Below are 26,457 nucleotides of genomic sequence, written 5' to 3' on the forward strand. Positions count from 1 at the left end.
TTCTCCTTTTCCATTAATTTTTCCGTTCTGCTTCTGACTGTCGGTGAGTTTTACGTCAGATATATTAGACAGCCGTTAAATATGCATGGATATGCAACGTCTTTTAACATTGGACGTTTTCCCGGAATTCTTAAAATCGCCCCATTTATAACCGTGAATACATCTTCATGCACAATCATATCTTCGCGAAAATTGCACTTTTTGCTCAGTATGCGGTAAAAATGTTTCATATTATGTCAGCATATTAATTCAAATAAATTCGCCCTTACTTCAAAAATAATAAATAAAGTCATATTTCAGCAGTAAAATAATTGCTAACATGTGATTTGCATTGATTTCGGAAATATGATTTTTTAAAATATATAAAATGCATAACTTAATAACTTACTTTATAGATTAGTTTCATTTTTAAATATTTTGCTATAATATTTATAAAAAATATTTTTAGTATTAATTATTTTAACAAAATTTTAACAATAATTTAGCATGTATTTTTAGTACTAATTAAATTTAATAATGCAAGCATTTATATTAAATTTATATTTCATTATATGAATCTACCTTAGATTAATATATTTAGATGAAATAAAGTAATGAAACATTGCAAAATAAATCTTATGCGGACTTCAGATTCTTAAAAGGGCAGATTTAGTCTCTTTTCATTCTAAAAGTAAAGCTGATGAACTATGAAAATGATGCTAAAACGACCATGTCTAAAAGCGGTCATATCATGACGTTTCAGCGACGTCGGCAAATTGCCAAGATGTAACGGCAAATATTTTGCGACTTCGCAACGTTGTAAAGACGTCGCAAAAGTTACCACGACCACTTTGCAACCTCTCGAACCAGTTTACAACGTCGACACGACATTGCCGTGCTACTTGGGGAAAGGTTCACTAAATTAAAATAACTATTATAAAATTAAAATATATCTTATAAATAATATAATCTTAACTCAACCAGAAGCGAGTTTAAATCTGCTTGTTTTTGCTAATTTTGCGTTGAATTTTATCATTTGTTTGTTATTAAATGCAAAAAAGAAAAATCATAAGAGACTTACTTAATTACATTTTAAAAATTAAGTACTACTCTTAGGTAGACAGCGTGATTAAAAATAGAAGAGCAAAGATTATGTAATAGCTTTTAATTATTGTTGTTAAACATGACCTCAGCTATATCTGATATAAGAACCTTAAGATACTTTTCATAGAAGCAGAAAAACAGTTCTTAGGATTAACTATATCGATGCTTTTTAAATAATACTCAAACTGTAAACAGATTATGGAATATTTTAGAACAGAAAAATTATATAAAATACTAAGTATAAAACGTTTCCAATTGGGATAGACATTAACATTTCTAACCGATGTGTAATTCAAGAGTCAACTGTACTTAATGTTTTTTAAATCACAGAAAACTTCTTCTTAATAATTTTAAACACTAAATACATCAGCTGAAATGTTATTATCAGAATTAAGTTTTCTTGAACACGGTAGCATCTAATAATGTGTCACATTTAAGTTATATAATAATAATATATATAAATACGTATATACTAATATATATTAAATCAGCACACTTATTTTTAAAAGCATTACATGTTGAGTAATATAAACTATAAGTAAAATAATAAAATTAAATGCTTAATGGTATTTTGGGCTTTACAGTATTCAAATTTCCCTTTACGTTTTCAGTTTCAAATATTGTTGATAAACTTAAACTAACAGGAATTGTAAAATCACTGAAAAATAAAATATTAGTTAAAGATATACTTTCTTCAGCTTATCATTTTTTAATTGTTTAAATGTATATGACGATTTCAAGATTATAAAAACATTCAGAAAAATAGCATTAACAAAAGTTAAACTTCTTTACGGCTAATATTAAATGTTTCTAGATATAACTTAAGATGAAATAAAATTTAGTTTTGCTTATTGAAAAAATATGTAAGCAACTAATTTTAGGAAAGTAAAGAAAACTCGCCTCATCTGTTTCTGATGTCTTGCAACAAAATTTACATGAAAAAGTATCGAACACGAACACATTAAAAGATTTTGTGTAAGACTATGTATCTATCACATAAGCAAAATAAACTTTTTCCTCTGATAACATGCACTCCAAATGCGAGTATAAGTATTATCACTTACTGATTCCTCTTAACCTGACAGGGTTGTCAAAAAATGAAAAGAAACACGTTTGACATTTACCATTTGCGACACCTGCGTTTCTTGAATCTTATGTTTTTAGGACCTTTTTCTCTCCGTATTGCATTCGGAGCTTCCTTCTAACACACTAGTACATGCACGTCAATTCTTATTCCAGTTTATTGCCAAAGTAATATGTGTTGTCCTTATTTAATTACAACTTTGTCAGTTTCACATTCTCTAAATATGTTTTTATTACTTTTGCATTTAAAAAACGTTCATTGTAAAATATCAGATTACTATATGTGCAACAGTTGTATTTCGTAATTTTATATCGATATCCTGCAAAAAGAAAATACTGATATTAATTTTAATGTAATATGCTTATAAGTCAGGCAGAAAATTTCATTCCTTAAAGTAAGCAAAAGAGCCAATTAATTGATGCAATTACATAATAGGATTTTATGGAATAATTTAATACCACACAGTGTTTAATATGGTTTTTAATTCTATCTGCTATCACAGCCATATTCTGTTCTTTCTGTGCTCACAGATCTCTTGCTGAATAACAATTGGATATTTCTTTCTCAAAAGTGGTTTGTGATTTGCACCTTTAAATCTAGGAATACGGTTTTGACATGATAATACTTTCGTATAATATTTCATAGACAATTTAACGAAAAGAAAAAATCTGATGTGTACACCACATGACTTCCCTGTACGGAATATTAAATTATACGCAATTTTTCTTGCATTTCATTTAAACTTATTGGACTGAATTAAATCTACTTCGCCGACAGCGCTTAAACCACAATAGAATAAATGCATTCTTTAAAATTCACTCTAGTATTTGTTTACAATAGCGAAACTCTGGCGCTAGATTCACTTAACAGTATTATATTTCGTTCATATTATAACTCAGAATGCACAAAATTTATATCATTTAAAGAATAGAATTATCTCATCGTTTAAAGAATAAAATTATCTAATCGTTTAAAGTATAGAATTATCTAATCGTTGCCACATGTTCTATTCAAATACTATAATCAAGCTAGAATGATGTATAAAAGAAATTAAGCAAACAAAACAAAAAAGAAACAGTTTTTCACAGACGATTCAGTATTTCTCATTCAATTAATTCAGTTCTCACTTCGCGAGAAGGCAAAAATACATAAAAACTCAAAATATCTACATTAAAAATTACGAAGTAAATCTTAAACACATTTCCTCGAAAAATTTCCAGAAAGGATTAAGCATGGTTTAATTTTCAATAATGAATGAAGGCGTTATCTTTGTTGTTGCGAAGCTAAGTTTCTGTAGATTGGCAACAAATCCACTAGTCTGCTGTTTCAAATGTAAACAATCAATGGCCGCCATAAAAAAAGGCTTAGCGGCAATTAAACAACTTTAAAATTTCCTGATAATTCTAAACATATTGCATACAGATTTACTAAAGGCATAAAAATCTTAACCGGAAGATAAAAACAACATAATTCAATCATTTTTAAAGCAAAAAATGTACAATTAAAAACATATAAGAGTAAAGAAACTGAGATCACTGAGCCGGGTAACAGAGTGGATATATATATAAATATATTTATATACGTTTGGTGCGGCCGATTGCAACCAAAATACGACGTGCACATCTACATATTATAGCAGTCCTATATACAAAATTTCAACGTTCTGAGGCTACTCGTTTTTGAGTTATGCGAGATACGTACGTACGTTCGTACAGACGCCACGAAAAATTCTCTTCAGAATTAATTTTAAAGCAGTTTTATAATTTTTTTTTTTTTTTTTTTTTTTTTTTTTTTGAGGAAATGAGTCTTTATTCTGTTCTTACGTACAGATATCACTGAAAAACATCGTTAAATTGCATTCGATAGCGGTCAAAATGGGTATTTTCGTTGAAATATGCTGCCTGAAACTTTTCGTGATTACAATACTTCCTTTCGTACAAGGAAGTAAAAAAAGGCAAGCATCGTCTTGAATGCCTTTGGGGAATTACAAATCAAGTGTTTATATCTGAAGTTATATTATAATAAAAGTTTTATTACATATATTTCAAACACTTGCATATACAAAGCAGCCAAGAGATTACATTTCAAAAATTTATAAAATATAGGAAATTAGCCATGATGTTATGCGGTGTTTGCGCAAGAATTGTTATTATTAAAAGCAGGTGATAGATTTTAGTTCAACTTTTCATTACGGAGTAGATGCTGTCTTTGTTTCAATATCAAGTGAAGGTGCAGGTTTAAGTAAGGCCAGCATCTGTACATTCCCGTAAGTATATACCAGATATCGTCGGATCTTACTAACTGTTAAACTTCCTACCCAATTTTGAGGAAAGTTACTCCAGAAGTGGCAATGGGTGTTTCCATACACCTATTCCATTGCGACCAATCACTTAAGACTTTCGGCTCGTCGTGCATTTTGAGTGCCTCTTTGCCGCACAGACTCTGTACACTTACAAAGGTACTCCATGATTTGAACCCTCGCCTATCGGTACGGCAGTCAGCGTCAGTAACCAATATACCATCTGGGCGGCTAAGGGTCACTATAAGAGCGCAACTGTAAACGAGTCATTCACATGCAGGAATGTCTTTATGCATTATAAGATTTCACACATCCTGCCGACAAATGATGAGGCTCAGCGTAAGTTTCGGTGCTATTTATTCTCATTGTGATTGGCAAATTTGGTACGATACAATACACTATATCAAAGAAACTTTGAAACAGTCTGTCAAATATTTATCCCTTCTAATCTCCTTCTTTGCGATTAACTTTCGTTAGCTTTAGTCTGGTATGTTATCTGTTCAATGTATGTTAATTTCTGAAATCTTTTGCTGTCTTTTGATTTTGTATTCGAAGTTATAAAACACTGCTTTAAACTAGAACTAGGAAAACATTCCTTTTAAAAGTAAAAGATAAATTGCCTATATTTCTAAGGATTATGCTGTTCGTATGAACTAATCTGATTTACACGCTGGCATTTTAAGTTAAGTTGTTAACATATGACTCATCGTTTTACATTTGAGATATAGGGCCGTACAGTATACAACGACTATCCTCATAGAGTTTAAGTAATTGCAAACAAAAAAAAATATTACGCATATTTATTTTTATTTTAACTGCATATTTCATACTTTTTTCAATACAAAAATGTGACTAAAATATAAATCATAATATTAGGTTCTAATTTTCAAATTTCTCACCCTTCTTCCAAAGAAGGAATAATTTTTAAATCGCTCTAAAAACATTCTATACAAACTCAAAATCTCATTTAGATGTTTTCAATACCACAATTCAAAAACAAATCAATCTGGCTGGATTCTTCCGGGAAAGCTTTTCAGATAAGAAACATCTAGCTTAACTCTACGAACTGTAATTGGACATCACGCACTTTCCGACTTCATCCCGCTATCATGACATCCCACAACTATTTTCCTCCACCAACCCATTACCTTCTGCCCTCCCATCCCCTAAATATAAATCCTCATTCATCACTTCCAGAAAACTGGGGTGTAATCAATCCCCCTCATCTCCGTCAAGAACATCTAATCAGCGACACTCGAAGGAGAAAATTTTCATTTCTAAGGGATCGTTTGCATAATGGAATGACTGGGTGATTCCCCCTCCCCTTGCTGCTTTTCCAGAATATGTTCTGCTCCAAAACTTTTGGAACGGGTCCCTCGGAGAGCGAAGGAAGTTATGCATATGCATGAAATGTGGTCGCCGGCTTGTCTTATTTTTCGAAAATCTTCTTTTGGAGGAATTTCCCCCGAATGAGAGTGGCGAATGGGGAATAGAGAAATTTAAATGCGTTCTAATTGGTAACTGAATGCAGTTCCATAATAGTTTGCATTTTATGAAAAGTGGGGTCATTTTGCATAACCTGCGTATGGAATGCTCAAGTAACTCTGAAAAGCTGTTTGTTGATGAGGTTCTTTCCTTGAAATTTACATTGTGGGGATTTGAGGAACAAAAAAGAGGAATAATAATTGAGTTCGCTATAATCTGGGAACTTTTTTGTAACATTCAAGTGAAGGGAATGTTTCACATTATTCCTATTGATTGTTTGTTCTCTTCAATAATATAATGAACGAGTCGCTTTGAATGCGTATAATCATCCCGTGATTTACCGGAATGATACCTGGAACAGCGTCCGCGTTTAACTTATAAAATCATGACTAATGTAAAAGCAGTTATAAAAACACAGGAAAGAAGAAATAAATCCATATTATAATTAGCAAAAAAATTCTGTAAATAAGTTACCTGCACTTCATAGTAAATAACAGAATAATAAGTCCTATTAAAAATTAAGAAATTAAGTTGTTATTGACAGTGATATCATTTGCTTCAATTATATCACTTGCAGCTTTCATTTCCTTTTTGTATATACCGTAGCAGTTCTGTTTTATTCTGAGGACTTGGGCCAATAATTTTTCCATCGTTTCTGCAATAAACAACTTTAACTCCTTCCCTCTTTTTCCTTTAGCCCAAAAGATCAATTAATATCAAAGTAGGATTTTGCGTTGGTTCACTTTAAATGCCTTTCACTCTAAATGTGTTTATTCTCTTTTCATTCGAATGTTCGGCAAAATGTAAGATGTTCTCCTTTTTAATTTAATCTATCTGTTATTGATTAATAAATTAAGCTATTTAAACGCAATAGATGCAATTCTTAAGAATACTGCTTTTTTACTTTTTAATCTGATTGATTTAAATATAAATTTATTGAATTCCTGATGTATCTAAATAAAAGCATTCAATAATTTTATAGAATTTCATTATGTATCTTTTCACTTTTCAAATATACAAAAAGTATATAACGTTTTTATATTAGTCCAAATTGTATATTCATCTTGTAAAATCTTGTAAAATGTTTTGCTATTCCACTTGGCTTATCTGTATTGATAATATCTACTGATAAACCCTATTAAACCTTATAAAAGCTGTTTTGGACGAAAGTTATAAGTCGAACACTTTCAGACCCATTTTAACTTTATTTTTAATAGGCTCTAGTTTGTTGGTAGCCGCTTCGTCGGGAGTTTAATGTAGTACATTTCTTCTTATTGAAAGAAATGCGTGTATGTAGTATTAGAAAATTCCGAATGCATACACTGTGTTCCCAGAATTGACACATTTGTTACCCCACCTTTAGAAGAAAACGATTATCTTGATTCCACTGTAACATTTCTGGAAAACTAAGCTTATCAATATAAAAATCGTCGGCTAATCCTAAAATCCTACTGTTTCAAATCATTATATCACTGAGCATCATAATGATATTTAAAACATACCTACATGTCACAAGTATATGTCCAGAGTGGTCATGGTCATAGAAGAGAATTTAAAAAACCAAATAAAAATAATTTCTTATCTGCCCGTGATCTTATTAATATTTTTTAATCTGTTTTATATTGCAATCGTACTGTGTAAGCGTCTAATGCAGCTTCTAAAGAAGCGTTTAGTTTTAAACTGACCAGATTTTTTGTTCAGTTACTGACCTTTTTTTAATCTTCCTTCACTTCCATTTCCTGCCAGAATGGCATTTCAGTTTCGCGTATTACTCAAAGTACGGTTATAAAGATACTATCTTAGCTAGTATCTGAGTTTGTCCGACAGAGCGTGTTCGGCCACGTTGTTTCACTGATTTAAGCTTGCTGTTTTACGGCCGTGCATATTCATTGCCGGTTTCTGTACGTCGGTGGTATGGATAGAGTCAACTCGCGTTAATTACCTCTGTGCAGCTTTAGCTGATTATTTAATTTATTTTTAATTTTATATTTCTATTCTGAGTTGCAACCAAAACTATTGGTTAAATTTGTAAGCACCAGAAGTGACTGAATCTCTTCTTGAGGTTGAATAAAAAGGATTTTTTTCACCCTTCTCACATCTTGCCATTGATACAGTTTGAACTCAGCGAATAGTCGTTTCATAGTTCAAGTGAAGATCTAGCCAGCAAAGTAAAGTTAACTTAGCTAGAATCTTAAAACAAGTTAATCGTGAATATATCTGGTTTTGGATTCATAGTATAACTGTCAACCGTAGTATTCAGAGTAGGTTTAGATGCTTACGCGAATAAATATTATTTAAATAGTTGGTTGGTCATAGACCCATGTTGCAACTCAAGATATATGTTAAAAAATAGGCTTTCTCAACATAAAACTTTTGTAATCCCTTGATAACTTTTAACAAAAATCTACGAAATTTCGTAGATTTAACATTTTATTCTAACATGTTGAGGAAAATGTACTAATGAGAAAATGTTTTCCTCGGCCAAATAAGTCAAAACAAGTTTTACTCCAAATGATTTCTATTTCTCCTTGATTTTATGAGTTAAAAGTTTTAAGGAAGATAAATAAATATTACTAAAAACTACACAAGTTATGCTTTTGAATGCGAATACCTAAAAAGCATCTATGCGTTTATGTAAGATAAACAGTAATCTAGAAGTAATCATTTATTGAGTGATAAACTAGCATCAAACGCCTAACGGAGAGAATTATCGCTGTGTCTGAAGTTAACAAGAGAGACTTAAAATAAACATTTATTGAATCAGATCTTTAACATAAACGCACTTCTCGTGCTAACAGAATTGACTATCACTGGCGATGCAACCTAAATTGAATTCACATTAAAACTTAACCTAGCAGTCAAAGACTAAAACCATTGATTTCTAAGTTGGCTCAGAACTTCTCACCAGCGCAATAATTAAATGTTGGCATAATGCAAAGTGGACGAATTACAATCTTATCAGAGAAGTTAATAACGTGGCTTCGAAAAGTAGAAACACGCTCTGTCTTACTATAAATACTCACTAACTCATTTACATTTCTGGTGAGGAAATGAAAAGGAGAAGCTATAGTAAAGGTCTAAATCATAATAAGTGGTTAATTAAGATAATAAAACTCTACACATTTAAAATAACTATTTGTAGAACTGTCGTAATCTTGAACATAAGGAAATTCAGTTTTATGCGATTTCTAAAAGCAACTTCTTTGCATCAGTCCTATAATTCTAAGTTTTTTTCCAGACCAGTCGTATACGTTAAATATCATTTCTGCGAAGCTACTGGCTGGGATCTGTAACTAGGCAGTCTCGGCCACGAGGGTATAAAATTTATGAACCTAGTTAGTTGTTCTGGAGGCCCCGGAAAGGTCACTTGTTGGCCGGCCCGGTGGGCTGGTGTGTCCTAGAGCAGAATGGCTCTAGTAGCCCGGGGATAGTAGGTTCGCTGGTTAATGTGACGGGCCGCCCGAGCGACTGGCAAGTAGCAAATAGACGACCAGCGTCACCGTGAGGCAATAGTGTCCTTCTCTCCGAGGTGCGAAGAAGGAGGCTGAACTTCCGGAAACAATCTGAAGGAGCTGGGCCGTGTAATACCATATATGGCCTAGAGTCGCGGCGAGGCACATAAAGTAAACTGTTGTTGTTAGTCATAGACATTAAAAGGTATTTTTTTAAACAAATTATCTTTAGTGCCATGAACAGCAGTTTAGTCTTACCTACTGGAACTTCTTCAGAGGGCAGTTAAATTTCGCATTATTTTAGAGAAAGGTATCTATTAACAAAAATTATTGTACCCTGAAAACTGTTAGAATCAGAGACTGCGACTAGCGGTTAAACAAGCAATAACAAATAAATAATTTAAAAACTGCTCTTAGAAAGATATCAATGCCCATTTTAAATATTAAAAAATTAATTTATTAAATGGATCTGTTTAAAAAATTAATTTGCTTCACTAACAGTAATACTGACATAAACACCATAAGCTACAAACACGTTTAATATTTTTAAATAATAAAGTCTCGATTGAAATCCAAAATTTCTCTACAATATCTTCATTTCTTATATTTAACTTTAAAACTGACTTTATTCCCATAAAGACGTATTTTTTACAGGATAAGTATACTTAAAATATAAAAATAATTAAATACAAGTACTTAAAATTAACTTTAATTTTAGAATTTAGTAAGCTTTCATTAATAAAGTTTGAAACATCCATTCAAAATTCGAAAAATTTTCTAAACTTCAAAAGATAACTTCAGAAATTCGAATGCTAATATTTCAAGGAATGCTTATCTTTCAATCGAAAAATTGCATAGAGAATGAAATACAATGCATTCAGATGTGATGTTCTGGATTTGAAAAATAGTGATTGATGAAATTATTGCCATCTGGAAACTCAAAACTGAAAAATTACGATATTGCCGTTCGGGAGCTAAAAATGTAATATCAGAATTCTTGTCAAACAACGAAAAGCTTAATTGATTATTCTGACAGTACAGAGTATATTTAAGAAAGTCGAGTAAAATGTCTGACAAACAGTCATTTCGATATAAATTTTGCAGTTTTCAAAACATGATTTAAGCTTGTTTTCAGAGTATCATTTTAGTTCTATTTCATTTTCAACCGCAAAAGCGAATTTAATGAAAACTTATTCCAAACCAAATACAAAGAAGGAAAGAAAGAATGTCGTAAAAATGTGTGCTGCAAAATTCGCTTCCAAACAAAATTCTATTCAAAATTACGCAGCAAAGGTTATTGATATGAAGACCTTGGCAAATGTAAAGTACGCGCGTTTCTGGAATTCCCAAGCGAATTTTAAGGATTAGATTTACGTAGATTTGCTCGTGAATTAAATTAAAGAAAACATCTTTGAAAGCTGCATCCAAGCAGATGTGAAAATTCTCCAGGGAAGATTATATTATTCCGTAAACCTGTTACAATACTGCCTAATATTTTAAAACTTAGTTTTATCAGCCATTAGATAGCGCTTGCGTGCATTTTAGTTTATTCTATTTGCTGTAGTGATGCAATTATTTATCTTGCAACTGTGATCGTTTGCATAGAAGGCGAATTAAAAGTTTAAAACCGTATAATACTTTTATGTTGAAATTAGCTGTCTTATAACTGCGATCGTTTGCATAGAAGGCGAATTAAAAGCTTTAAACCCTGTAATAATTTTATGTTGAAATTAAGTAAAATTGCTTGCTCAGTATTTTGAAAATTGCATCTACCGATGCTTTTTACGCTGGGTTGTCGTAGCATACAGTTTTCATTCAATTCGAATTTTTCCAAGAAATACTTCCTATATATTTGTTTTTTGTTAAATACTTTCAAGTACTTCATGACACTTCTCTCTGCCTCAGTTCATATGATACCCATTTCCCTTTTCTTTTTTTTTTAGATGAATTTTCATCCAGCAATGTAAAAAATTGCAGTTGTTATCCTAAGTATTCATGCTAAGAACAGAACAAATCAATGCATATGATTTTGTAATTTTTTTCTATCGGGAAACTCGTATTGAATACCTTTTTAACTTGACACCTTCCCTTTACCGATGCTAAAGTACGTATATTTCTGTTGTTCTAACTCCTGATATTCTAACTTTTGAATGATTTTTATTAGAGGAAACGTTATAGCAAGATGGCAAAAATGAGGAGTGATACGTGATTTGCAAATCAGAATTATATGTCCTCCAAGCAAGCCTTAAAACGTATTTTTTATGCCAAAGGATTTGCGGCTTCTGTGTATGTTTACATATATTTGCCCTGTTTCATTTACTCTTATTAGTTTGTTCATTCTGCCATTAAAAAGACCTTTGGTAAACGGACACATTTTCAAGACATTTCTTACAATACTTGCTCTCATGATTATTTCCTGATTTGACCTGCAGACCGATAATTCCGTTATGCTTTTAATTAGTTTTCAATTTGATTATGAGAGGCATTCACATAAATTTCCATCATCGAAGTCAAAGTTCACGTTTAAATATCTGACGGGGCTAGTAAAAGCTTCGAAAATTGTCAGAAACTGTCATAAAGCTGTGAAGATCGTCGCAAGTTTTTTTTTTTTTTTTTTTTTTTTTTTTTTTTAAATTTCAAAATATAGCCTTTCACAAAGGATACAGATTGGTATAATGATTGAATGCACAAAGTTTAGTACCGTGAATAAAAGCATAAAAGACGCGGAAACAAAACAAAGTTACCGTGCTGTTCCAAATGCAAACGGTTCTGATATAGTAAATACTGATCTGTTATGTTCTAATATAAACACATAGTCATGTTGCCGGATATTAGAGATACAAAGAGCCTAATAAGCATCGCCACTTTTAAAGTTACATTTTTTCCCTCGGAATGAAGAGGGGGGGGAATTGAAAAATAATTACGTGCAACGTATTATTAAAAAATATTATAATTTCTCATTAGCAAAAAGCCCACCAGTGGCCCAATAGTAAGAGAGCTAAACATTGGTTGTTGGATCCAGATCCAAATCTTAGCAAACGAGCTGGTTGGATATGAATTTTTCTGATTTTCTTCATGTGTAATGTACATACGAAACATTTTTCTTTAGACAGTCGTCCACAAAGGCTTTCCTTTGCTTATCAAATAGTCCTCTTGTGTTCTGTTATAAATCAAGTAACTTAACTTCTCATGATTAACATTTACTCAAAAAACATTAAATATTTGTCTGATACCCATTATTTATACGTCTCTTGCTAATACTTATTCATTGTCTGTATATAAAGACAATTTTCATAATAGTTTCTCTATTTTAACTACATAATCTCTGTTGTCTTAAAATGGGTTTCATTTATTAAACTTTATCAACCCTTATATTCAAACGTACGTATGCTGCACTGCATAAATATAAGTATTTGAAATGTGTATATTTCATTATTCGAAATGTATTAACTAAGTGAAATTTTATGTGCTTTAAAATAATTAATGCATGCATCGAAAATTGTTTATCCATTTAAACTCCTAACGTTACTGAAAGCGAAACTGCAGAAACGCAAGCTATACAGGAAATTTTCGAAATTATTTTTGATGATCTCAGAATGGTTTCTGTAATAACATCTGGCGATGATTCGCAAGAGGGCATCTAAACATTTCTGGGCAATGGTTACGAAAAGTGAAAAATGTACGCGAATTTTCATAAGCAAAATTAAAATGCTAAGAAAACACTTAAAACTTTTCAGTGTATATACGTCGTATATTGCTAAACATTGCCACTAATGTAATTTTTTAATACGGATTATTTTTACGGAGAACAAATAGAAATGTTAGATAGAAATTTTGCATTGGAGCGGCAAGATATATACGTCTTTTGAAAAGTCTTTCATTAAAATTACCTTAAAACTGAAGCGCTAATAAATCCTGTTGAAAAAAAAAAATGATCAAGATGTATTTAATACTTTTAAATTTTCAATTCCTTTTACTCTCATAAGCACTACACTGTTACATTTCAAAAGTCCTTTCCCGCCAAAGCGAGATAGTGTTTAATGACGCTGAGTGCCGTACTGAAGGGCTCGGGTTCGAATCCCGGAGAACGTATTGATGTTTGTAAATGTATAGTGTTTGTGCGGCATGGAGGCATTCTAAAAATATGCGGCAAGCCGAAAGTCGCCTCGAGACATTGGTGGCAGCAGAAGAAGGGTTGGAGACGTCCCTGGGCGTATTCTAAATAAGGCAAAACTAAATATAAATGGCAGGCGGTTTTCCCGCGTGCTTTTCCAAAAGCTTCTTTTCTACTCTTAAACAAGAGTTTCAAAATGAATATGATAGCATTTGAAAAAGTCTTTAAATATAAAAAAATGTTAAGATTCAAAATAGAAGAGCCGGGAAAATTTCAGAAGGTAACTTTTTATATGCATTAAAGTTTATTCTTTGCATTTCTTCCTTCTGTATTACTTCACTACAAACTTAGAACCCTGCTTATGATCTTAAACTTTCTGTACATTTCTCTGTTGCCATGAAACGGTAATGTCTAAAAGATGATAAAGTGCATAATTCTTGCTTACATTTTCTGAGAAACTTAACGTTCTTTTTAAAGAAGTTCTGAATTTTTTCAAAGAATTAGATTTTATATCATGTCACCAAAACATGGAAGAGCAAATTTTTGCATTTCGAGCTTGTTTATACATCTCTACTTTTCAATTTACCTTCCACTGCGATAAAATAGAAAAATAAGTAAATTCTATTCTACAACAGATATGGAGATATTTTGTTCCGAAACTTCAAAGAAAATGAAAATGCGCTTAAGGAAACAGTTTTGTTTTTCCTGTTACATAAATTCCATGACGGCGAAAGATCTTAAACGCTGTAGAGGATTTATTTTCAACATACGTTTTTCGCGAAAGATAAGCAGCATGCCAGCCGAAGAAATAATACATAGTCTTCCTACCACATTGTTTGAAAAATAGTACCAAACATCAACAAAAGTGTCAGAGAAAATGTCATTTCTCGTTTTGATTGCTTTTCCGTGTAAGTGAAAACACGGAAACTGTTTTACAAGTTCTTCAAGGCCAATTCTAATTGAATGAATGCATAAATCCTGCAATTCATGAAACGAAAATCCGAAAAATATTTCAATAATGAAAAAGAATTATTGACAGTTAAAAGAAAATCTACTTTAAAGCTTATATTTACATTCTTCGTCAAAGGATTCAGTGGTTCAGTAATACTGCTCAGAAGTATCATCAGTTTACATGAAATATTCAGTGATACAAAGGAACAGACCCAAGGAAATAAACACTAAAACAATATTTACCATAGGAACCGGAAAGTAAGTAAAACTGCAGGATGGTATTGTAGAGACATTAGGTTTTTTTCGAAGTAGGAGACATGAAAAATGAGCAATGCCCTCGCCGGAACTCGAACCACGGACCTCTCGAATAAGCTCCGATTGCCCTGACTACTACACCACGAAGGTGTGCTAAGAAGGCGGAAGAAATATATCCCCTTTTAAAGGGCAACTAGGGATTAGAGGACCCAAACTCCAAATAGTGGTGGGGGAGAATCATCATTCACTCCCTTTTTTAGTTCGGGCTCCAATGTAGAAACATTAGATATTTTTTAAACAAGAAACTGAAGAAATGTGCAATGCCCTCGCCGGGATCCCTGTTCGAGAGCCACTGTAGATTCATTAGGTTATTTCGAATCAGGAGACATAAAAATGAGCAACTCTCTCGCCGGGACTAGGAACCGCGGACTTCTCGAATACGCAAGGAGTGTGCTGACCATTACATCGCGAAGGCATGTCAAAAAGGCGGGAGAAATACCATATAGTATCTTATGTTAATTAACCAGTTATTATGATTTTAATCTTTATGATGCATTCTCTTTTCCGTGTTCCTCACCAGAATGCAAATTAACTCTGACAACATTTAAGCTGAGGCTTTTGATCTTTAGTTGACAGAACGTCTGGCATTTGCTTCTCCTGTTAGTACTTTCGACAGCTCATTTAAAACTGATATTCCCGCTTTCGCATTCTCGCTAGCCAGTGCTTTAAATTTTCACGGTGGTAAAATACCTTGAGCCAGCTTATTTCTTATGTTAGCTTATGTAAATCTTAGATTACATATCAATTCTTGAATTTAATTGCCTGTTGTTGCTTAATTTATTATAGTCACGAGATGAGTTTTTTTCTGTAGCATAAGTTGTGCCTTTGTGCTCAAATTAGATTAAAATAAATAGGTGCGTAATATTTTAAACCTTCTTCAGTACTTTGTGGGTATTTAAGACGTAGCAACAACTCGCTATTTTATCTATCTCTTTCTTGTAGCGTTTGCAGGATGTAACTTTAGCTTCCAGTTACAATAGTAACCCTATACAGGTTTCAAAAGTAAAACAGAATATTCTTGTTTAGCTGCAAATGTAAAAATGATTTTTCGTAGCATTAAATACTGTTTCTTAAATAGTGGTAGATATCATATTTTTATATTAACAAATAAAAGGAGAAGGTAGCTTTCATACATAAAAATGAAACTTTTAGTTTAGTTAAAAGGCTGAGTTTTGTGCATTCTCAAGAAAGTTCTTTTTTAAAATAACTTTAGACACAAAAATTTTTCACTGTTATCAAAGAAGATAATGTCAAAAGTAATACGTGCAATATTTTAAAAAAATAATTACAGTTACGAATATCTTTAAACCGCCTTTACGAATATGTAACATTAATTTTGATTCATGAATACTTTTCTCTCGCCTTTTTCAAATTGTAAATAATTTCGAATTATAAATATTATTTAAATGTAGGAAATAAGGTAGAACTTTAATCCATTATCTGATGTGAAGCTATAAATAAACAGTCGGGTAAAGCATAAGACCTTATGGCTAATTATGGAGAAACGATTATAAATATAAAAAAATAAATTATTAAATAAAATCTAAAAGCTTTCAGATTTTATGTTTTTTCGTTTACAGACACATACACGTTTCGAGAGTATTTGGGCTAACGCCATAGTGTACTAAAAATATTTAAAAACAGCATATCTTTAGAATTTCCGATAGGCAGTCTTGCGCGCTGGAGATGATAATGTTTAATTTCCTAAAGTGTTGCCACAGCTCGCTTTGAAATTGTTGAGGTTTTTTTAATCAAATATTCCTTCAAAGTTACAAAATATGAAATAGACAGTAAAATAAACTCCAAATTTGGGCTTCCAGGCGCCCATGTTCAGATGGGGGTATATGTTATTCAAAGTTTGATGATTCTAGGTACCGTTATCTTTTCACAGTGCAAGAAACATAAATAAATTCATGTGAATTCTTTATTGTTTACTCTATTTTAATATAATACAGGGTGACAAGTGGCCAAGAATTTCAAAAGTGATTCAGACATTTAAAGTGATTAAACGCAAAACGTCTTTTTGAGAGTAATAGCCCTTCTGGGCTAACCCCCATTTTGGACTACAAATTTACGGTTTAACACCTTTCTTGACTTTATTCAGTTTTAATGCTACATAAAAATTTGACAAATTCACACACGTATTTATTTATTGAATATAATATTTTAAAATTGAAAATGTAAATTGTTAAAACTAAATTTTAGTACAAATAATGCAAATTAAATTAAATTAAAAAAATGAAATTACAGAAGGTGAATAAGACCAGATAACTTTGCAATACGTTTTATCATTTTGAACATTTGTAAAAAGAATCTTTGGAGAGTTTTCCTCAAAGGCTGCGCATCATATTTCATAACAGTATTCTGTAATTATCTCAACATATTAGTAAGCGTTGAGTCTTCGTTTAAAAGTCCTATTTCAATGTAATTTTGATTTTCTATGTGCTTGGAATATTATTCATGCCAATGCTTTTGCGATTTAAAACAAAAAGATGTTTACCATATTGACATGTTTGCTTTGGTTAACTTCAAAACTTTGATAACCAAATTTCTGCTGAATTTTTATTTCAAGCTGCAGCAGAACTCAGATTCATCGTCTTCCATCAAAATATCATTTTCTTTTTATTTTGTTGACGAATGAACACAAGAAAACTTTTTGTCCATGTTCGTCAAAGCAAAATTGCCACTTCATTTAAAGCGTTAACAACTACCTTTAATCATTCTCTTTATAAAGTTTTCTGCAAACATATTCATAAATCATATGCAACATAATATAGGATAAGTATTTCATTAAAAATCTTTTATGGTGTATCATCTTCGACGCAGTCTAAGATTTTGAAATATCTAGAACAAAAATGTCCAATTATTTTTTAAAAACTACTTCCGTAGACATTAAAAATATCTCCTGTGAAAGAAACATGTGCTGTTCTGTATGCAGCTTTTGTAGTTAAAAGACAAATGTTTTCCTTGTGAAAGGAGAAAAATTTTTAGATGGAAAATATTTTACTCAGGCAAGGAAAAGAATAGGAAATATTAGGGAATTTCCACTTTCATACCCTTAGATTAATGAGTGCATTGACTTAAGAAAAAGATATTTAAATAATTTTACATACAATTTTTGTCATTCTTTCAGAAACTCGCCTTTTTGATATGATAAAGAGTTGGATTGAATATTCAGTTTGCTATTTAAGCAATGAATTTTAGAGCAGAAATAAAATTGTTTTTAAAATACTAACACCAGTAAAATTTAAATTTCTCATTGTGTAATTTATATGTTTTATACCTAGGTGCTTTATGCATATAAGTTTTATCTCCGGCTTAGAAAAGTTATGTTTAAAACACTGAATTAGCGATAAACAAATGAAAAATGTTCAAAATTAAAAAATTATAAAATGTTAACAGAAGGTACAAATTAAAATCCAGTGATATGACTGAACATATTTCCAGCATTCAGAATGCAAGCATGAAATCCTGCATTTCCAGCATGAAAATACAAATTTCCGTTAGGAAAGGTATGAAACATGAATGCATGGTTTACAGACGCTAACCTAGAAAAAAGACTATACAGAATGCGAATTTTTAAGTATTTTTACTGTAATAAATATCAATGTTTTTTTCTCAGTTAGACAGTTACAGCCCTTAGGAGCTTTTCAGGTTCATCAGAGTTTGACAGACATTCATGATCGAAATAAAGATTCAAGTACATATGTTCCATCTCTTCTTGATTGCATGGTAAAACAAATTTGCAAAGACCTCCAAACATTTTGTTTGGGAAAAACGTGCACTGTCTTCACTGAGATTCGAACGCAAAAATCCCGATTGCTAGCGTAATATACTTCCATTTACACCATAAAGACGTGCGGTAAGAAAGAGAAAACGTTCTACAAACTAACAGGAATTTCCAATGTTATTTTTTCTGCAAATACTGAAGTGTCTCTAAGCTTTCGTTCACAAAAAGCACGTACTTTATTATACGAAGTCATTGCATGTTGTTAAATTCACCACTTACCTATCTTACTGAATGATTCAAATTCCAGCCAACATTACTGAAGACGAACTGTCTAATCATTCTTGCGATTTTTTCCATAATAGATGAATTTCATGTATATGTTTTATAAGTATTTTTAATACTTTACTGTCTTTAATAAAGGGCATTTTTTATCGCAAGAATCATCTTTTGATATATTGATTCTGCATTTAAACTTTCTTTTTTATATCATCATTTTATTAGAATCCAGTGTCGCTCTTGACGCATACACAGTGCGTCTACAAAGTTTTAGAATAAAATTCCTGTAGAGATAACATGGAGAGAAAACAACGTGTTTGGCTTTCTACATGCAGTTCATAGTTTCTGTTGATGTCATACATCTCTTCATATGTTCACAGAGCTTCTAGCTTGCATCATAAAAGTTATCTTTTTTAACATTCTTTACTGCACTTCTTAATGTCTGAAATCTCAGGAAGTCCACCTTCATGCTTTGAAACGAGATTTAACGTTAAGAATATCGTAAAGAATTCTTAACGTGCAAGTACCAAATCTGGCGAGAAGGGAGAGAATTAGGAAGAATTATGTTTTGATTTGCAATAAGCTGCTTTCATTGGGAGAAGTAACTTTTTTTATTTTTCTCTGTTTAGTCAGTAAATCCATAGAATCTATGGTTACATAAAATCAAACAAAGTATCTTATTCAGTGAGCGGATGATAGTTTAGTGGAAGCAGGTTGAGATGTATTAGCAAACATTGCCACGAGTTATCAGTTGTAATTTTCATTAAGATTAACTGAAAAAAATTAAGATCTTAAGATTCATAGATGCATTGTATAACAAAAAAAAAGAAGTCTTAGAGAAATCCGAACGCCTGTGCAATATATGAAAGGGGGAGACGATCAATTCATCCGAATTTTATTTTTACGGGCAAAATATAGGAAGCTGATCGCTGGCTGAGTAGCTATACAGTTTTCGGGAAACAAAAATTGCATTCTTAGACTAAACTTTAATAAATTATTTTGGAAAAAAACATTCCAAATAGTGAACGTGAATATAATGTTAACTAATTAAAAAAAGCATGTAATCATACATTCATCAGGTTCATACATTCTTGCATGTCCATAAATTTCCTTACCCGGTCTTCATTTCTGCAACCATTCATCATAAACATATCATTCCAGTTACCAAATTACAAACGAAAATATTCATATTATGGCATTTTCAAATTTAAAAAATAAGTTTTGGGAAAACTATGAAATCTAAGTTTTCATATGATTCTCCCGTCACGATATGTATATTTAAAGTTTATTATACTCATTCTAAATAAAAACTGACCTGATACGAAAAAATTGACATATGAAGAGATCAAATTCAAGGATCATATGTGAAGAACACGGAATTGATTGCATTGCACGTAACTAAAAATGAAATATCAGTTTAAAAATTGTTTCTGATAACAACAGATTAAATAACGAGCAATGCTATGTAGATTCTAATGGAAAATACCAAGCATAATTTTTAAAAGGAGATCTTATTGACAGAAACTGGTAAAATTTGTACATAAGAAAACAGAGTAATACTGATGCATGAACAAATTGTAATATTATACGGTAAACGTTTCGTATGATTATTAGATTATGATTCTGAAGTATGAAACTGCCTTAGAATATTAATAATATATTTTTAATATTTGAAAAAACTAGAAATTATTTCTGTGAAAATTCTTTCTGCATACCACATTATAATGAGATATTTAGCCGCTCAGTCAGTATAGTGGTTAGCAACACTGACTTAAATAGCGATGGGCGTGGGTTCGAAACCCGGAGAAGGAATGGTTGCCTGTCCGTCCCTTTATATAAGAGGCAATGTTGGCACCCGTTAAGTGCTTCCATAATGAAATGGCAGCCACTTCCGGCCCTTGAGTGGCGCAAGGCTAATGACCATTAAATAAAGTGCGCGGCCATTAAAAATAATAGTAATAAGATATTTAGAAGCAAGGCCTGTCTTAATATTACTCCGATTACTGCTGATTAAATGTAAAGCAGTTTTTTCCTGAACCCTAAAAAAAAAGTCATACTTGCGATTACTTGTTGTAATACTGTTATATTTTCTCTCAAGTTCTGAATAAAATATTGAGCTAATTTTAGTAGAATTATAATTGTTGTATTTCCCCGAGCAATGCAGCGCGAGACAAATTTTAAGAGAGACCTATGCCGTAAAAGTAAAAATACAAGAGCACGTGGTTTTAACTTTTAATAAACCAGCATCTCGTTAATTTGTATTGAAATTGAATAAATGTAATTGACCACTATGTTGGCTGTAACCGTAATCCCATCCTCTTATTGCTTTCCAGAAATCTCGAGAAGCAGAAAGTGCTAGATATTTCTCGCGACCGGTTGAAGCCAGAGCTCAGCTCACCATCCTCCATTCTGTCCTTCTGGACATACTGATCGGTAATCATTTTACTTGAAGCGCTATTCTAAGGCAAGAGAAGTTAAGACAGCCGAAACACAGTACAAAATCTTTCTGCTAATCACGGCATACAGAGAGAGTTGATCTCATCTCAGTTGCTTAGTTACTGTTAGAGTTCTTATTTCCGCGTGAATTCGAGATATCTGAATTAGCTTTCTCTTTAAATTTTCTTTACGCTTTGCATTGCGTTGTATGTTTGAAGTATAACTACTGATTATACTGCGTGATATTGTGAACACTTGTACAAATATCTCTGAGGAAAATTACAGAGTTCTGATATATCTCTTTTGCTAAGAATAAATTTTATTAAACTCTTATCAGACTTTTGCATTCAGTCTATTACGAACCCATAAGCACGCAACAATATATAACATAAAAGTTTTAAAAAAATCGGAAAGGTTTCAGATTTTAAATTACATCCAAGGGGCGTTTTTTTAAAATTCTGTGTGTTACTTTTATTTATTAAATATCACGTCCTTCGTACTTAAAATTCAATTCAACAGCAATATCGCAAAAGAGTTTTAAAATGAGCATATCTTTAAAATTTCCGATACAGAGACTCACGCGCTGGAGATAAAAAAAAATTTTCTGTACAACGTTGCCGTAGCTCGCTTTGAAATCCTTGAGTTTGTTAATTAAAAATTCGTTAAAGTTTTATAAAATATGAAATCGATAATAAAATAAATTCCAAATTTCAAAGTTGGTCTTCCATATGTCCATATTCGTAGGACGATTACGTCATTAAAAATTCGATGGTTCTATGCACCGTTGTTTTATCACAATGCGAGAAATATATATACATTTATGCAGATTTTTCATCATTTAATTTCTTCAAATATAATGCAGGACTCTAACATTTGGTGGCAACAGTTTGAAAATTGAAATGGACATTTATAGCGATTCAATGCAAAATTTCAAAACGAAAACAATAGTCCTTAAGGGACAAAGCCCCTTTGAACAATAATCCGAGTTGTCACATAATTTAGTTCAAATGAAGTATTTTGGGCAAGAAGAGACCAAACTGCCAAACAAATCAACGCAACATCATGAGGAGATGTAAATCCCCGTAATTTTGAGGTATTCTTAGAGATTTAATTTATAGTAAATAGTCCAGATTTTGAGAGAAATTCGAAAAAAAAAAAGGCGAGGCATTAAGAGAGGGAGTATCTTCTTCTACACAGAATTGTTTCAAGAAGGCGAAAGGAAACAAAGAGATGGCGCTAGATGATCTTGCCATTAAAAAGTCAAGTTTTTATTTGAAAAATTAAAAAAAAAGAAAAAAAAAAAAGATTTCGGAAGAGTCAGAATTTTCGAACTGAAGAAAAACAAAACAGAATCGAATCTCTTTTCAATGAATACATATTTATAGATTTTAATTTTTTCCTCTATTTAGTTATTTTGTTTGTTTTTTGTTCCTCCGACAAAAGCTAAGCAAAATCTTGATTTAATGAAAAACTTAACAGAATTTAGAGAATTGTTGAAAAATCCCATTCCTAATTTTAAAATTCTTAAAGAAATTTTCTTCAAATACTAAACTAATTCATCTTATATAAGACCTGCACATGGAAATAATAATTAAGTTTCACACACTAAGGTATAAGATTCGCATTCTTATCGCCAAACAAAATAAATGAACTAAGGCTTCTGAGCATGGGAATAATTCAATAATTTGCACTTAAATACAGAAAACTATCAGTCAGACGAGTGTTAAATAATCTGGAATCGGAATATTAAACTACGATGTCTGCATAATAAATGATTTTTGACGTAATGAATTTCTAATGAAATTCATTACGTATATAATGAGGCGACATCCATAGCTATTGAAAACTGATTTTAAAAAGATGGAATTTTATGCAATCGAATGCGATTTATCCGCTATCTCAGAAAACTTTGAAGAAGATTCCATCGAAGGATGAAATGAAATTTCACAAACTTACACAGTTTTCAAATTATGTATCTATCGACGCTGATTTATCGACCCTCGGAACGCAATGTGATGACAGTAACGCAAGTTACGTATCACGCATTGACAATGAGTTGGAAATTCAACGAATCATATAGTTTTCTATATAATTTATTGAATGAAATCAGAATTCCTAATGAAGGGTAAAAGTGAAGTACAATATGAAACGCATTTTAAAATATCATAAAGCAATTCGGAGAAAAAACTCTTGAAAGAAACTCAGAACTTAAATTAAAAACTTGCTTTTAAATAATAATTTATAGTGCAAATTAATTATTTAAAAATTACGTAATTGTAGTCGGTATATAAATATCTTTCATTTACACAATTCTGAAGTCTCCATACTGATGTCAAAGTACTTTTTTTTGTGTTCATTGAATACTTGTATGTTTGTATTCCTCTAATTAAGAGGTTTTATTGCCTATTTCCTTATATATATATATTCGCCACTATTAAGGCCAGAAGGGGTAGTCATTTTATTATAGAGGTACCTAATAGGCGGCCATCGTTGCTTCCTGGGACGGGACAGATAATTTACATCCATGCCTTCTCCGGTATTCAAACCTGGGCCCTTCCGTATCGCAGTTGACTCCTTTAACCTCTATACCGTCTGGACGCAAATATAAAAATATACAAATAAATAAAAATATGAAAATATTAAAAATAAGCACAAAAATATGAAAGGTTTCAGATTTTAAATTACGTCCAAAGGGGCGTTTTTTTAACGTTTTGTGTGTTAACTTTATTTATTAAATATCATGTTCTTTGCACTTAAACCAGAAAATTCGGTTCAATAGCAATGTCGCAAAATAATTTTTAAATGAGCCTATCCTTAGAATTTCCGATACACAGTTTCGCGCCCGCTGGAGATAAAAAGGCCTTTTTCCCCCACCGTAGAGTGTTGCCATTCCTCACTTTTAAATCGTTGAGTTTGTTACTCGAAAATTCGTTAAAGTTTTACAAAATATGAAATCGATAATAAAACAAATTCCAAATTCGGGCTGCCATATTCACAGTAGGATTACGTCATTCAAAATTTGATGGCTCTATGCACCGTTGTTTTATCACAATGGGAGAAATATACATACATTTATGAAGATTCTTCATTATGTAATTTCTTCAAATATAATGCAGGATTTTAACATTTGGTGGCAACAATTTGAAAAGTGAAACGAACATTTATAGTGATTCAACGCAAAATCGCAAAAAGAAAACAATAGTTCTTCAGGGACAAAGCCCCTTTGGACTAAAAAAGAAATATGAAAGACTTCAGGTTTTAACGATCGCCCAAATAAATTTGTTAAGGATTTACGTTCTCGCTGAGAGTTTAACTCCTGCTCTCTTTGTTATTAAGAACCATTTTCTAACCACTTACTCCATTACAATTCAACAGTAAAATTACAACAATTCTAAAAGCAGCATAGCATCGTATGTTAGACCTCCCGATGAAATGCTAAGTGCTAGCAAATATTTTCCTATTTTTTTATCAGTCTTTTCTCAGTTCATCATATTAATGATCAGTTTTCTTAGCAAGATGGCTTGTAAAACTTTTTTTGTCTTTTTATTATTAACGTTTCGCGTGATAGTTGTATTTGTTAAATATCATGTTCTTCTCGCTTATGCCATATAAAATTCAGTTCAACAGCAAAATCACAAAATATTTAAAAATAGCATATCTTTAGAATTTTCGACAGAGAATCTCGCGAACTTGACATAAAAATATTTTATTCCGAACAGTGCTGCCACTCTTCACTTAGATATCGTTGAGTTTGTTAATCAAAAATTCATAAAGTTTTATAAAATATTAAATATAAAATTCGAAATTTAAATATTAAGCTTCCAGATGCGCATATGCGAGTGAACGACAACGTTATTCAAAATTTAATATCTCTAAGTAACATTGTTTTCTCACAGTGCGAGGGACATACATGCAGATTCTTTATTATTTAATTTCTTTAAAGATAATGCAGGGCGACCGTATTGTGTGGCAATAATTTTTAAACCGATTCGTAGTTTATAGTGGATGACACAAAATCACGTTTCGAGCATAATAGCCCACTCGGGCTAACGACGTTCTGGGCTTATTAATATAGTTTGCGTTCATTTATGATGATTTGTTACCCTATCACTATTTACTATGTTTTAAAAGGACTCAGTCGAACAATGTTTCGCTTAGTACTCTGCCTTTTAGGAATGCATTCTTTGCGTTAAACAGGTTGTTAAATGCCGCAAATCCTGTTGAAAATAATTTTTGAGTGGTCATAATAGTGTAAATGAATTTAGCAAGTATTAATTAAAAGTTTTAATATTTTACTTCTGATATATATCATCACATACAATCCAAATAAATAAGCATAAATCACTTACAGGGCCCACCAGTGGCCGAGTTGTTAAGACCTTTGAATACTGGTAGTTTGACGCCAATTCGAACCCCGGCAAACTGGTTATCTGCAGGGTATTTTCGTAGTTTTCATCATTGGTAACGTGAATAAAAGCCGGATACTCCACGAAGGCGTTCCTCTCCTTAGACGTATAGCCCTTATGTGCTTCGGTGTATTTAAATAACTTAATTTAATTTAGCCTATAAATCACTTAAGTACAATATCATATGTACTACATAAGACATATTATCATTATCACATAAGAGTAATAATTGTCATCTTAAAAAAGAAAATTATTTTCAGTCAGAATTTTGTATTCAATTTGCTGACAATACGGTATATAAAAGATAATGTCTTAGTATTAAGTGCTTTTCAGGAAAAAGGAGGTGGAAATAAAGATAATAAATTGATTTCGCAACTATGTTAAAATATATTTAATCTCACCTTGTAAAGCGGGAAAGGCCGAGTATCCAATCAAATCTAAACTCAAATCCTGTAACAGAATGATTAATTTAATGCCCAGGTCGCAAACTGTAAACACAGTTTTCAGATTCTAGGCGATGAATACTTTATTTCGAAAGACGATTTCTTTGTTTGAGCGATAGCTTTGATAGACATTTTCATACTGATTGTAGATAGTAAGTTTATCGCATATAACAAATTTTATCTTTAACCAGTCGACTGAACTTTCAGTACGAATTTTAGAATGAATTATCGGTTTTTACTGTTACTGTTACTAAAAACAGAAACACATTTCCGTATTTTTAACAATAATTATACTAAAGAAAAGAAAAATATCCTTAAGTATGAGAAATTCACAATATTCACTTAGCAGTGTGTTTCATCAGCATAAACGCCTATTTCCTAAA

At 31.6% G+C, this 26,457-nt stretch overlaps 1 protein-coding gene across 4 annotated transcripts in view; it reads right to left on the reverse strand.

The window, feature by feature from the left end:
- Nucleotides 1-26,193, reverse strand: part of LOC118189317 (uncharacterized) — a 102,170-nt gene extending 75,977 nt beyond the window's left edge. For 2 of the 4 annotated variants that reach the window (XM_085817274.1, XM_035359902.2), the window contains exon 1: nt 26,033-26,193. The gene's annotated coding sequence lies outside the window, so the exon portion shown is untranslated. Of the gene's footprint in view, nt 1-1,983; nt 2,121-25,574; nt 25,869-26,032 lie in introns of those variants that run through there. The other 2 variants (XM_085817273.1, XM_085817272.1) reach the window with 2 other exon arrangements.
- Between the last annotated feature and the right edge of the window lie 264 nt (nt 26,194-26,457).

Source organism: Stegodyphus dumicola, chromosome 5 (genome assembly GCF_044657685.1).
Source record: "Stegodyphus dumicola isolate Sdum_Otavi_A_Nest chromosome 5, ASM4465768v1".
Lineage (NCBI taxonomy): Eukaryota > Metazoa > Arthropoda > Arachnida > Araneae > Eresidae > Stegodyphus > Stegodyphus dumicola.